General features: G+C 39.1%; 1 protein-coding gene across 9 annotated transcripts in view; it reads right to left on the bottom strand.

The window, feature by feature from the left end:
• SPAG9 (sperm associated antigen 9) overlaps positions 1-14,092 on the bottom strand; it is a 147,291-nt gene that overhangs the window by 99,541 nt on the left and 33,658 nt on the right. The window contains exon 1 of one of the 9 annotated variants that reach the window (XM_074388588.1): positions 6,202-6,265. The exons of the other annotated variants lie outside the window; for them this stretch is intronic. The gene's annotated coding sequence lies outside the window, so the exon portion shown is untranslated. Of the gene's footprint in view, positions 1-6,201; positions 6,266-14,092 lie in introns of those variants that run through there. 9 annotated transcript variants of the gene reach the window in all.

Here is a 14,092-nt window from a genome sequence, read left to right as displayed (position 1 = left end):
TACAAAAGATGAACCTACACTGACACACGCTTATCACCCAAGTGCATCAGTTACATTAGGGTGCACTCTTGGTGTGGTACGCTACAGATTTTGACAAAAATATGACATGTAACCACCATTACAGTATCAAACAAAACAGGTTCACTGTCTGAAAAATCCTCTGTCCTCCACCTATTCATCCCTCCCTACCATCTCCCAGTCCTTGGCAATCAAAATCATCATTTTACTGTCTCCAGAGTTTTGCCTTTTCCAAAATGTCATATATTTGGAATCATACAGCACCAAGCCTTTGCAAATTGGCTTCTTTCACGTAGTAATATGCATTTGAGGGTTACTCCACGTCTTTCTGTTTTTATTTTTGAGGCAGAGTCTTGCTCTTTCGTGCAGGCTGGAGTGCAGTGGTACCACCTCAGCTCACTACAACCTCTGACTCCCAGGTTCAAACGATTCTCGTGCCTCAGCCTCTCAAGTAGCTGGGACTACAGGTGCCCGCCACCACGCCCGGTTAATTTTTGTATTTTTAGTAGACACAGGGTTTCATCATGTTGACCAGGCTAGTTTCGAACTCCCAACCTCAGGAAATCTGCCCACCTCTGCATCTCAAAGTGCTGGGATTACAGGTGTGAGCCACCTCACACAACCTATTCCACATCTTTTCATGGAAAAATAGTTTATTTGTTTTTAGCATTGACTAATATTCCATTGTCTAGATTACCACAGTTTATGTCTGTTATTTTCATAAGAGCTAAAGGTCTTAAAATCACAAGCCTTAAACTTTCACCATCTCTTTTACACACAAAATTTCATGTTTTCAATGCACAAAAAGTGGTATTATAAGATATTTTCAACTTATTGTTGAATATTAAAAACTTGTGGCCGGGCACGGTGGCTCAAGCCTGTAATCCCAGCACTTTGGGAGGCTAAGGCGGGTGGATCACGAGGTCAAGAGATCGAGACCATGGTCAACATGGTGAAACCCCGTCTCTACTAAAAACACAAAAAATTAGCTGGGCATGGTGGCACGTGCCTGTAATCCCAGCTACTCAGGAAACTGAGGCAGGAGAATTGCCTGAACCCAGGAGGCGAAGGTTGTGGTAAGCCAAGATCGCACCATTGTACTCCAACCTGGGTAACAAGAGCGAAACTCCATCTCAAAAAAAAAAAAAAAAAAAAAAAACTTGTATGCTGGTCAGACACGATGGCTCACACCTATCATCCCAGCACTTTGGGAAGCCAAGGTAGGTGGATCACCTGAGGTCAGGAGTTCAAGACCAGCCTGGCCAACATGGTGAAACCCCATCTCTATTAAAAATACAAAAAATAAAAATACCTGGGCATGGTGGTGCATACCTGTAATCCCAGGTACTTGGGAGGCTGAAGCAGGAGGACTGTTTGAACCTGGGAGGCGGAGGTTGCAGTGAGCCAAGACTGTGCCACTGCACTCCAACCTGGGCCAGAGGGCGAGACTCCATCTCAAAAAAAAAAAAAACTTGTATGCTGATGACGTCTATCTTTTCCCTATGTTTTTCATAGAAAATAAATCATATGGGCCGGGCGCAATGGCTCACGCCTATAATTCCAGCACTTCGGGAGGCTGAGGCGAGTGGATCACGAGGTCAAGAGGTCGAGACCATCCTGGTCAACATGGTGAAACCCTGTGTCTACTAAAAATACAAAAAATTAGATGGGCATGGTGGCGCACACCTGTAGTCCCAGCTACTTGGGAGGCTGAGGCAGGAGAACTGCTTGAACCCAGGAGGCGGAGGTGGCAGTGAGCCGAGATTGCGCCATTGCACTCCAGCCTGGGTAACAAGAGTGAAACTCCGTCTCAAAAAAAAAAAAAGAAAAAAAGAAAAGAAATCATAAATTATACTTAAGCTCTGTCTCAGCTTTTTATATAAATGTATTTTGTCTGTTACCTGCTAAATAACAGGCAAAATACTGAAGTTTGCAACATCTAAAATAAAAGCAGCACAGTGGCTCACACCTGTAATCTCAGCACTTTGGGAGGCCAAGGTGGGTGGATCACCTGAGGTCTGGAGTTCGAGACCACCCTGGCAAACATGGGGAAACCCCATCTCTACTAAAAACACAAAAATCAGCCAGGCATGGTGATGGGCGCCTGTAATCCCAGCTATTCAGGAGGCTGAGGCAGGAGAATTGCTTGAATCATGCCACTGCACTCCCGCCTGGGCAAACTCTATTTCAAAAATAAACAAATAAATAAATAAGAAGAAGTGGAAGAAAGAAGGAGGAGGAAGAGGAGGAGGAATTTAAAAATATAAAAAGCAGACAAATTAGCTCATGGTTAAAATATATACATAAAAGACATAATTATTATCTTGCAGCGTAAGTATTATCCACTTCCATCTTTCTCTCCACTCTAGTACTTAGTCTGTTCACCTTAGTCTACTTATCCAAGGCCCTTAACTAATTCATTTCTTTTTCCCATTAAAATGAAACAGGTTTATCATTCTGCTGAGTTATATTCAGATGAGTCATTGATAGCTAATTATACAAATAAAACATAAAACATAAGTATACTACTTACTCCTACTAGGCAACCACAGCATTGTAAAGATGGTTCAAACATTAAGTTATCTACTTTTCCATTTATGAACTAGGAACTAAATGAGTCAGGATGCCAAGAGGAAACCTAAGGAATATCTTCCCAAAGTGGCTATTCATTATATTCAACTCTTCAAAACTATATTACTATAGACTTTCAGGTAGCAAGGTTAGAGTTTCGGTTGTTTCTAGCTCTAGCAGGGTATACTGGCAATTGAAATGGGGATGGAGGGTATCCCAAAACGTGGTAGACTCATAAGAGAATATTATTCAGTTATGAAAAGGAAGAACTGACACATGCTACAACATGAATGAACCTTTATGCTAAGTGAAAGAAGCCAGTCACAAGGATCATATATTTTATGATTCTATTGTTATGAAATGTCCAGAACAGGCAAATCCATAGAGACAAAAACTAGGGGGAAGCAGAGAAGCAAGAGTAAGTGCTAACAGGTATGAGGGAGTAGTTCTTTTTGGGGTGATAAAAATGCTCTGGAATTAGTGGTGGCAGTTGTACAACCTTGAAAATTGAACTAAAAACTGCTGAACTGTACACTTCAAAATGGTGGATTTTGGCTGGGTGCTGTGACTCATGCCTATAAATCTCAGCACTTTGGGAGGCCAAAGCAGGTGGATCATCTTAAACACCTGAGGTCAGGAGTTCGAGACCAGACTGGTCAACATGATGAAATCCCATCTCTACTAAAAATACAAAAAATTAGCCAGACGTGGTGGCAGGCACCTGTAATCCCAGCTACTCAGGAGGCTGAGACAGGAGAATCACTTGAATCTGGAAGGCGGAGGTTGCAGTGAGCTGAGATCACACTATTGCACTCCAGCCTGGGCAACAAGAACAAAATTTCATCTCAAAAAATATATATAAATAAAATAAAATAAAATGGTGGATATTATGATATGTGAATTAGATTTCTATTTTTTATTTTATTTTATTTTCAAATAGACATGGGGTCTTGCTATTTTATGCAGACTGGTTTCGACCTCCTGTGCTCAAGCAATCCTCCTGCCTCGGCCTCCCAAAGTGCTGGCATTATACACACAGCCTGGATTTCAATTTTAAAAAGGGTCATTTGAAACCTATCCCTTAACACAAGCATGAGGAAATTACTCCTTAATTTAATAACCTATTTTTTAAAGAAAAAGTCAAATGGCAAGGGAACAAAATGAAAATCTCAACATTCATGCTAAAAGAGAAGGATATTTTAAAGAAGTGTCCTTTTTCTTTTGCTTGGATAAATAGCTAGGTTATCCATCCCAGCCCCTTCAGGTAATCTCTGACTGAGTTATAGCCAATGAAGCAGAAGTAAAAGTGATGTGTGCTACTCCTAGGCCTGGTCCAGTAAAAACCCTCCACACAATGCTCCATGCCCTTTACCCTCCCCTCCAACTTAATACAGGTGAGTAAGACAAACTTAGAAGCTATAAAGTGGAAATATGCTCATGTCTCCACAGAAGCCACCCACTTATCTGAAACATCAACATTTTCAACTTTACATAAGAAATAACATTTGAGTCATTATACATATTTTGTGGCTAGTCTGGTATATAGCAACTACAGTTAGCTGAACACATATTAGCTTATAAACATGGATTGAAATCCTCTGAAAAGTTAGCATTCCAAATTATCAAAGGTATATTACCCCAGTATACTTTTTTTTTTTTCTTGAGACAGGGTCTCCCCTCTCTGTTGCCCAGGCTGCAGTGCAATGGCACAATCACAGCTCACTGCAGCCTTGACTTCCTGGGCTCAAGCAATCCTCCAGGCTCAAGTGATCCTCCCGAGTAGTTGGCACTATAGGTGTGTGCCACTAGGCCAAGATAATTTTTTGATTTTTTTGTAGAGACGAGGGCTCACTATGTTGCTCAGGCTGGTCTCGAACTCCTGGTCTCAAGCGTTCCTCCCACCTCAGCTTTCCAAAATGCTGGGATTACAGGCACGAACCATTGCATCTGGTTCCCACTATGTTTTAAGAATAGTTTATGATGGCTAGGTGCAGTGGCTCATGCCTGTAATCCCAGCACTGTGGGAGGCCGAGGCAGGAGGATCACCTGAGGTCAGGAGTTCAAGACTAGCCTGGCAAACATGGTGAAATCCCATTTCTACTAAAAATACAAAACATTAGCTGGGTGTGGTAGCAGGCACCTGTAGTCCCAGCTACATGGGAGGCTGAAGCAGGAGAATTGCTTGAACCCAGGAGGCAGAGAGGGTGCAGTGAGCCAAGATCACGCCATTGATTGTCCTCTGGTCTGGGCGACAAAGTGAGACTCCATCTCAAAAAAACAAAAAGAAGCTGGATGCAGTGGCTCACGCCTGTAATCACAACATTTCGGTAGGCGGGCAGGTCATGAGGTCAGGATATCAAGACCATCCTGACCAACACGGTGAAACCCTGTCTCTACTAAAATACAAAAAATTAGCTGGGCGTGGTGGTGCACACCTCTAGTCCCAGCGACTCAGGAGGCTGAGGCAGGAAAGCACTTGAACCTGGGAAGCAGAGATTGCAGTGAGCTGAGATTATGCCACTACACTCCAGCCTGGTAACAGAGCAAGACTCCATCTCAAAACAAACAAACAAACAAACAAACAAAAGGAATAGTTTATGTCTGTTATTTATAAATGATTTTCTGAATGCTATTCTGGTGGTATATTCTCTCCTGCCTAACACCTACAGCAAGAACCTGAACAGAAACTGTTTATGACTTTATGTATTTCATGTTTTCTTTACCTGTACTGTGATTCTAAATTTTGGTATTATCTTTTTAGGTACTTATAATATAAATCATATAGTACAAAGATCTTATGTAATTGATCATATAATACATAGAAAATATACACACATACACCGAGATCAAATAACACAAATTCAGAATCTTTCTTTTCTGAAAATACTTTACTCAGTACAACAACACTCCAATGAACTCAGTTTATTCAAGACCTAAGTCGCATGAGAGGGTATAAACATTTTTGAGAAGTCCTTTTAACAGTAGAAGAGCCACCTCTTGAAAGTCCTGGATATGCCACTAAGGAATCAATTAAAGGGAAAAGACAAGGCAGTAAAAGGGAAGGGGAAAGCAGTAAAGAAAAGCCCACCTAGGCAAGGACTACAGACATCCTTGAAAGCCTCAAATACCATGAAGTTAACCTATACCTAGATTGTTGCATTACATTTGAAGTATATTAAAAGGTCATTTCTTGTTTAAATGTTCTCACGTAAACCTAAACTTCAAAACAATCTCAGGAAAAATTCTAAAACCCTGTCATTTTACTCATCAAAACCAGCTCCAAGCCAAAATTAACTGGAAATAAACAAGATTCTGTTCATCCTATCAAAACAACAGATAAGTAACTGCCATTTTTAAAATTGCTAATTTTCTGGGGAGTTAAAAAAAAAAAAAGAAGCAAATCATGTTATCTAAGAATTAAAAAAAGGTGAAGGGCAAGAAAAAAAGAACAGTCAAAAGACAAAAACAAAATTTCCCCTTTATAATAGTGAATGGCAATACTTCGGCCTCATTTTGAGCGCTCTTTCTTTCTATCCATCTTTCCAAAAAGCAAGAGGGTAAGATTAAGGCAGGAAGAGCCACCTGTTCTGCCGGCTCAAAATCAGAGCTTACCTCCTGAGATTGATGGCCTTTGCCAAGTTTGGAACACCTTCCATCTCTGTTGTCTTCTGCCCCATCAGACTGCTGATAGGCCTACGGGGGGGAGAAAGAGAAACAGACCTGCTAGAACGCCATATCCAACTCATTATTTGCCTTCTCAAAAGGAATCATCACTTTTTACTGTTCCTGGAAGGCAGACAGTCCAACTCTTTCTAGGCCTCAGAAGATTGGCAGATGATCTTTCAGAAACTTCTTGAACAATTTACCATCAGAAGTCTCAACAGGTAAGCAAGAATCAAAGGCTGACTTAAGAGCAAAGAAATCTCAGACAACCACATCAAAACAGTAATAACAACCTCTCCTCACCAACTAAGTCCTTTACCGTGTCTCCCAACTTCAAAAAATTTTCAGATACGTTATTAATCAATGACACAATGTGAAATTATAAATATTTTAAAGCTACAATGAATCAGTGATCATATTCTCAAAACATAGTAAGATAACTTCAAAGAATCCCATTGGTAGAAACTTCTAGTGTTCTGACAGATCCCTGTCTGGAAGATAATACCTAAGCCATCCACAACAAAGCTGATGATTCTCCTGCCCAAAGTCTCTGTGTAGGGGTAGTCCATGCTTTACTTCTTCACATATTCCTGTGTATCACCCTCATGGCCAGCAATACTTTTCTCATGACCAACGAAAGCCAACAAATTCATTTTCGCTCACTTAATCTTCTAAAACTACAGACAAACAGCTTGCTATGTTCCTTATCCATTCCCTTATATGTTGAAAGGAATAATCAAATTATTCGTATTTTCCCTGTTCTCTAAACAAATCACCAAAAATCCTTTAACTCTTACTCATAAACTTAATTTTCTGATACATTTAGTTCTAGATATTAATTATAAATTACAACTTTAAGGTTCTCAATAGACAGCACCAGACTACAAAAATCAAAGAGCCGAAAAACAGATAATAAAACATCAAACAGCTAAAGACCACAAGTATTACCTAAGGAAGCGGAAGTAATGTTAGTGTTTGCATAAATTACCTTGTGCCCAATTTTCTACTCTCCCACTCATATGTAGGCTCTAAATAAGAAATAGCTGCTATATATAGTTTATTAAATATAGTTATTCTTAGTATTGCTAAAAACTAGATTCTTATTAAACAGAATAAAAGTAGCTTTCTAAATAATTTACTTCCTTGTCATTCTTTTAAAACCAAAAGATATAACTCAAACTCCTAAAGCTGCCTCATTAAAAAAAATTCTTGACAAAAATACAGTCATTAAAATATATATATAAATCATCATAATCTACTTTTATCATTCTTAAAATTATGTATAAAGAATTGCCTATTGAGATAGAACTAAAATGGAAAAAGTGTCCTATTACAGTATTATTCATTTTTTTCAAAATACTAACATCCACTGCCAATCACAAAGCACAATAAAGGATATGATAACATTTTATATAAGCCTGAAAGTATTTTTGTAGGTGATTTGAAAAACAGTGACAGAAAATATTTAGGTTCTCTCAAATACCAACTTTGATATGAAATGACACCTGGCAACTTTAAAATGGTTTACGTGCTGTAATTTATCAATCACCTTGTATTGAAGGTCTGTTTTAAGCCATTAATTCATTTAAAATAAAAATTATGTTATTGTTTATGATATTAATATCTCTCCCAACTTTCTATCTAGTGCAGTGCTTATTCTTATGACCAAGAAATAAGAAGTGTTTTCCTTCCATTAATAATGTTTCAAAGTGAAGGCTTGAAGGTATTTTACTAGACTAAGATCTTGATACAAGACGTAAAAAGCAAAGGAATATTATATGGGGAATGAAAAGGGTAGAAAGGTCAGAGCATATGGATCTAACACATTTGACTTCAGAGCCAACAACATTTTTCCATTTAATTCAATAAGATGGATTTTCATTTAAAGGAAGGAAGGGCGGAATTCAAGAAGAGTTTAAATATAATAGCTGAAAAATCACAACCACGGGTACAGTGGCATGTGCCTGTAATCTTAGTTACTCAGCACAATCACGGGTACAGTGGCATGTGCCTGTAATCTTCGTTACTCAGGAGGGCAGAGGTGGGAGGATCACTTAAACACAGGAATTAGATCCCCATCTCTTAAAAAAAACAAAAACAAACAAAAACTGTACTTCCCAAAAAAATACCCACCAATAAAGAAGTACCCACTCAAAAAAAAAAAAAAAAAATCACTGTCATCTAAATCTTTTTGCCTTCTCCACAAAGGCAATGGCTCTGCTGTACTCAGGGAAAAATAATATATTGTAAATTCAAGGAGCATGAGGGCAAGAGAAGCTTCCTAAGAGAGAATCAAATAACGGTTCTATACCAGCTCTGGGTGCATTAATATACTGTAAATAATGGTTCAAATTCATAAGCTATGACAAGCAAAATGGCATTTGCTACTAACCCTTACTTCTCCAATTCTATTCACATTAGAAATGGCCTATTATATGCCAAGAACCACTAAAATTCCTTGACCTACTTCCTTAAATATATTCTAAGAAAACTACCAACAGAAGGGAAAACTTGTAGATGTAAAAAAATGTTTACTGCAATATGATTCAGTATACTAGAAAAAATGACCAACCAACCAACAGAATAAGTTTTTAGTTTTTGTATTTTTAATTTCTCACATTTATTTTACCATAATTCACCTCTTCATTCCATAAAGGATTTAAGATAGTTTACAACAGAGCATAATATATACATTATACCTGTATAAAACACAGATCAAGGAAAAAAAACTATTTAAATATGCCAACCAGGTAAGGTTCAAACTAGTTCTTATGGTTGCATTTCAAAGTATGATCTGTTTCTGGGCTGCCATAGTAAAAAATGCAGTGGCCACTAAACAATGCTCATTAGAGGAAAAAATAAAGCATAGTCCTCAGGGAAAACAAAAACGGTTAATAGATGGCACAGCTTCCGGATGGTGGATGTATGTGGACATAAAAAATAATAATATAGATTATACAACAAGGAAAAATACTTATTATAATGTTAAGAAAAAGATACAAAATTAAATATACATTCTAACTGCAATGATAAAAACATGGAAAAAAAAGACTAGGAGGCCATATACATAATCTTCCCCTTCTTCCCCCAACTAAACTATGATTTCTTTGACCACAAGGACCATATCATACCCTTGGGGACCATAAACATATCTATGCAGAATGAAACTATTAAACTAGTTTAATAGTTTCAACTGTATTAAAATGTCTATACTTCCTTGACTCAAATTTTAGATAATATTTGGTTTACAAGATAGAAATAAACAACATACAACAGAGACAATGTATATAAAAAGTACTTTCTGACAAAGACCTATTACTGTCACACTATGAATGGCAAAGTTGATTAGACAACTTACACAGTTGAAAAGTACCAACAAGTCTTTCTCAATTCACAACCTCCTTATTCCACACAACATCTATTTCAGATTCTTCCTTAAGCTTACAAGATGTTAATCACCAACAAATATTATTGCTATTTCCAGATAAGGAATAATACCTAGCATTTTAAATAATCACTTATTCATGTTGGAAAAAATTAAAAATAATTATTATATTGGTTCAAATTTTGAAAAGGGATCAGAAATTCCTAAAATCAAGCCTGACCAAAAATTGTTACAAAAATTTTTATAGACTCAACTTCTCCACATTGTTACCTCAAAGTGATAGATTCCATACTACCAAAAGCTGTAAAGTGTGTCTTTTAATTCAGTTCCTATTTCTTTACTTTTTCTTACTTCTCAAATAGCAAATAACTTTAACCAAAATTTCCCCTTTTAACATAGGAAGTAATCTTTAGAGCAGAACTTGAATTTTTATTGTGGCTATTTTTTAAAAGGGATATGTGCCCTAAAACGAGTTCACAAGAATTGACAAACTGGTCTTTCAAAATTAAAGACATTAACGCACTGTACAAATATAAACACAAAAACTAGAAAAGGTATAGTTACATTCATCCAGCACTCAAACAAATGGCACTGAGCAAAAAAACTGCATCCACTCATCCTCCCACTACAGGTATGCCAACAGTCATCTCAGCGGCTCTAAATGTTTATTTTAAATTAAATGTTGGGTTATAGTTACTGTAACAAAAAAAATCATATTTCCTTTTTTTTTTTGAGATGGAGTCTCACTCTGCGGCCCAGAGAGGAGTGCAGTGGCACGATCTTGGCTCACTGCAACCTTCGCCTCCCAGGTTCAAGCAACTCTGTTGCCTCAGCCTCCCAAGTAGTAGGGAACACAGGTATGAGCCACCATGCCCAGCTAATTTTTTTTATTTTTAGTAGAAATGGGTTTCCCCATGTTGGCCAGGCCAGTCCTGAACTCCTGACCTCAAGTTGATCCACCCATCTTGGCCTACCAAAGTACTGGGATTACAGGCATGAGCCACTGCACCCAGCCTCGTATTTTCTTTAAAAAACAAAAAATTGCCGGGCGCGGTGGCTCACGACACGCCTGTAATCCCAGCACTTTGGGAGGCCGAGGCGGGTGGATCACGAGGTCAAGAGATCAAGACCATTCTGGTCAACATGGTGAAACTCCGTCTCTACTAAAAATACAGAAATTAGCTGGGCATGGTGGCACACACCTGTAGTCCCAGCTACTCGGGAGGCTGAGGCAGGAGAATTGCTTGAACCCAGGAGGCGGAGGTTGCAGTGAGCCAAGATCACGCCACTGCACTCCAGCCTGGGTAACCAGAGCAAAACTCCGTCTCAAAAAAAAAAAATCAGGCCGGGCGTGGTGGCTCACGCCTGTAATCCAAGCACTTTGGAAGCCAAGATGGGTGGATTACCTGAGGTCAGGAGTTCAAGACCAGCCTGACCAACATGGTGAAACCCCAACTTTTGAAAAAAAAAAAAAAAAAAATCAGGCCAGGTATGGTGGCTCACTCCTGTAATCCCAGCACTTTGGAAAACCAAGGCAGGCAGGGTCAGGAGTTTGAGATCAGCCTGGCCAATATGGTGAAACCCAGTCTCTACTAAAAACACAAAAATTAGGCCGGGCACGGTGGCTCAAGCCTGTAATCCCAGCACTTTGGGAGGCCGAGGCGGGTGGATCACAAGGTCGAGAGATCAAGACCATCCTGGTCAACATGGTAAAACCCCATGTCTACTAAAAATACAAAAAATTAGCTTGGCATGGTGGTGTGTGCCTGTAATCCCAGCTACTTAGGAGGCTGGGGCAGGAGAATTGCCTGAACTAAGGAGGTGGAGGTTGCAGTGAGCCGAGATCATGCCATTGCACTCCAGCCTGGGTAACAAGAGCGAAACTCCGTCTCAAAAAAAAAATAAAATAAAATAAAAATAAATAAATAAAAACACAAAAATTAGCCAGGCATGGTGGCATGTGCCTGTAGCGCCAGCTACTCGAGAGATTGAAGCAGAAAGAATTGCTTGAACTCAGGAGGTGGAGGTTGCAATGAGCCAAACTCGAGAGACTGCACTCCAGTTTGGGAGACAGAGTGGGACTCCATCTTTAAAAAAAAAAAAAAAAAAAAAAATCAGTTACATTTAGATAGCCCAGATCATCTGTTTTCTATTACACAAAACAAGAATTAATGAACTCCAGCCGGGCGCGGTGGCTTAAGTCTGTAATCCCAGCACTTTGGGAGGCCTAGGCGGATGGATCACCAGGTCAAGAGATCGAGACCATCTTGGTCAACAAGGTGAAACCCCGTCTCTACTAAAAATACAAAAAATTAGCTGGGCATGGTGGCTCGTGCCTGTAATCCCAGCTTCTCAGGAGGCTGAGGCAGGAGAATTGCCTGAACCCAGGAGGCGGAGGTTGCGGTGAGCCGAGATCGTGCCACTGCACTCCAGCCTGGGTAACAAGAGCAAAACTCCGTCTCAAAAAAAAAAGAATTAATGAACTCCTGACGTAATATTTATTTAAATTTGTTTCCATCTTTTAAAAAGCACGCTCACTCCTACTCTTGGTTTTCCAATCATATAGGGAACTGATTACTTCCAACCATCTTTTTAAAAAATAAGAAGTTTTTAGGCTGTGCACAGTGGCTGATGCCCGCAATTCCAACACATGGGAGATCAAAAAAGGCAGATTGTTGAGCCTAGGAGTTTAAGATCAGCCTGGGCAACATGGCAAAACCCTGCCTCTACACAAAATACAAAAGTGTGGTGGCGTGCCCCTGTGGTCCCAGCTGCTCAGTACTCGGGAGGCTGAGGTAAGAGTACTGCTTCAGTCTGGGAGGTTGAGGCTACCATGAGCTATGATCACACCACTGCATTCCAGCCTGGGCAATAGAGCGAGATCCCGTCTCCAAAAAATTAAGAAATAAATAATAAAAATTAAAAATAAGAAGCTTTGATTGGGCCAGGAACGGTGGCTCACGCCTGTAATCCCAGGCACTATGGAAGACAGATCATGAGGTCAAGAGATCAAGACCATCCTGGCCAACATGGTAAAACCCTGTCTCTACTAAAAATACAAAAATTAGCTGGGCATGGTAGCATACACCTGCAGTCCCAGCTACTTGGAAGGCTGAAACAGGAGAATCACTTGAACCTGGGAGGCAGAGGTTACAATGAGCCAAGATCGTGCTACCGCACTCCAGCCTGGTGACAGAGCAAGACTCCATCTCCAAAAAGAAAAAATAAAGGAGAAGTTTTGATTTATATTAGATATTTTAAAAAAAAATGCTAAGGTGGTCAAGTGAAAAAAATACTCAAATAACTTTCCCCCAGAAAAACTGGGGAAACGTTTAAATGTGGTATAATAAAAACTACCCAAAAAATTTAAAACATACTTAGAATTCATATTATACTCAGTTAAGGCTTAGAAAAAAAAATAAGGAAGAGAAAGGAAAACAATTCACTAGAAAAGAGAAAAAGACTCGAATTTCATCTCAAAAACAGGAGAAGGGAATAAGTTCCAAAGCATTAATGAAAGACGAGTCCATGGAAAAAGATTTAGTGTTATCAACTTTGTGCATATAAATGGTCAATTTTGATTAACCATAGTTTGTAAGTTCTTTAATTGTTCTTTATACAGCAAAATTTATTTCAGATTAAAATAGCAGACTCCTAGGAGAGAAATTCTTTGGGGGACAATATATTCAAAACAAAAATAAAGTTTTCAGATCAAATTAAGCTCAAGACCATATCTAATACTTATTGAAGAATTTTTTCCTCCTTTCTCTAGAGTATTTTCAGTTATTTTTAAATGATCTAATTTTTTTTAAGTCTTTGAATTAAAATGGAAAACATAATTAATATTTTGGGAGAAAGGAAAGAGAAGATGGATAGCACAGAATATCATAATGCCAAAAAAGGTGTGACTCTCTGGACTGGATAACAAATCTGAGACAAGGAAAAGGAAATTTGAGATACTCAAATATTCTCCTAAATTGATCACTTCCCTTAATTAAGAAAACACTAGGCCAGGCGTGCTGGTTCACACCTGTAATCCCAGCACTTTGGGAGACTAAGGCGGGCTGATCACCTGAGGTTAGGGGTTCAAGGCCAGCCTGGCCAACAGGGTGAAATCCCATCTCTATAAATACACAAAAATTAGCCTGCCATAATGACGGGTGCCTATAATCCCAGCTACTTGGGGAGGCTGAGGCAGGAAAATCGCTTGAACCTGGAAGGCAGAGGTTGCAGTAACCGGAGGCCACACCATTACATTGGCAACAGAGCCAGACTTCATCTCAAAAAAAAAAAGAAAAAAAGAAATCACTATATTTTGTTTACATTTACTAGAAAGGAATAAAAAACAGATTTTTTTTTTTTTTTTTTTTTTTTGAGATGGAGTTTCGCTCTTGTTACCCAGGATGGAGTGCAATGGCGCGATCTCGGCTCACTGCAACCTCTGCCTCCTGGGTT

This window comes from Saimiri boliviensis, chromosome 17 (genome assembly GCF_048565385.1).
Source record: "Saimiri boliviensis isolate mSaiBol1 chromosome 17, mSaiBol1.pri, whole genome shotgun sequence".
Lineage (NCBI taxonomy): Eukaryota > Metazoa > Chordata > Mammalia > Primates > Cebidae > Saimiri > Saimiri boliviensis.
The sequence above is the reverse complement of the archived record's forward strand: the minus strand, read 5'-3'. Positions and strand labels throughout refer to the sequence as shown.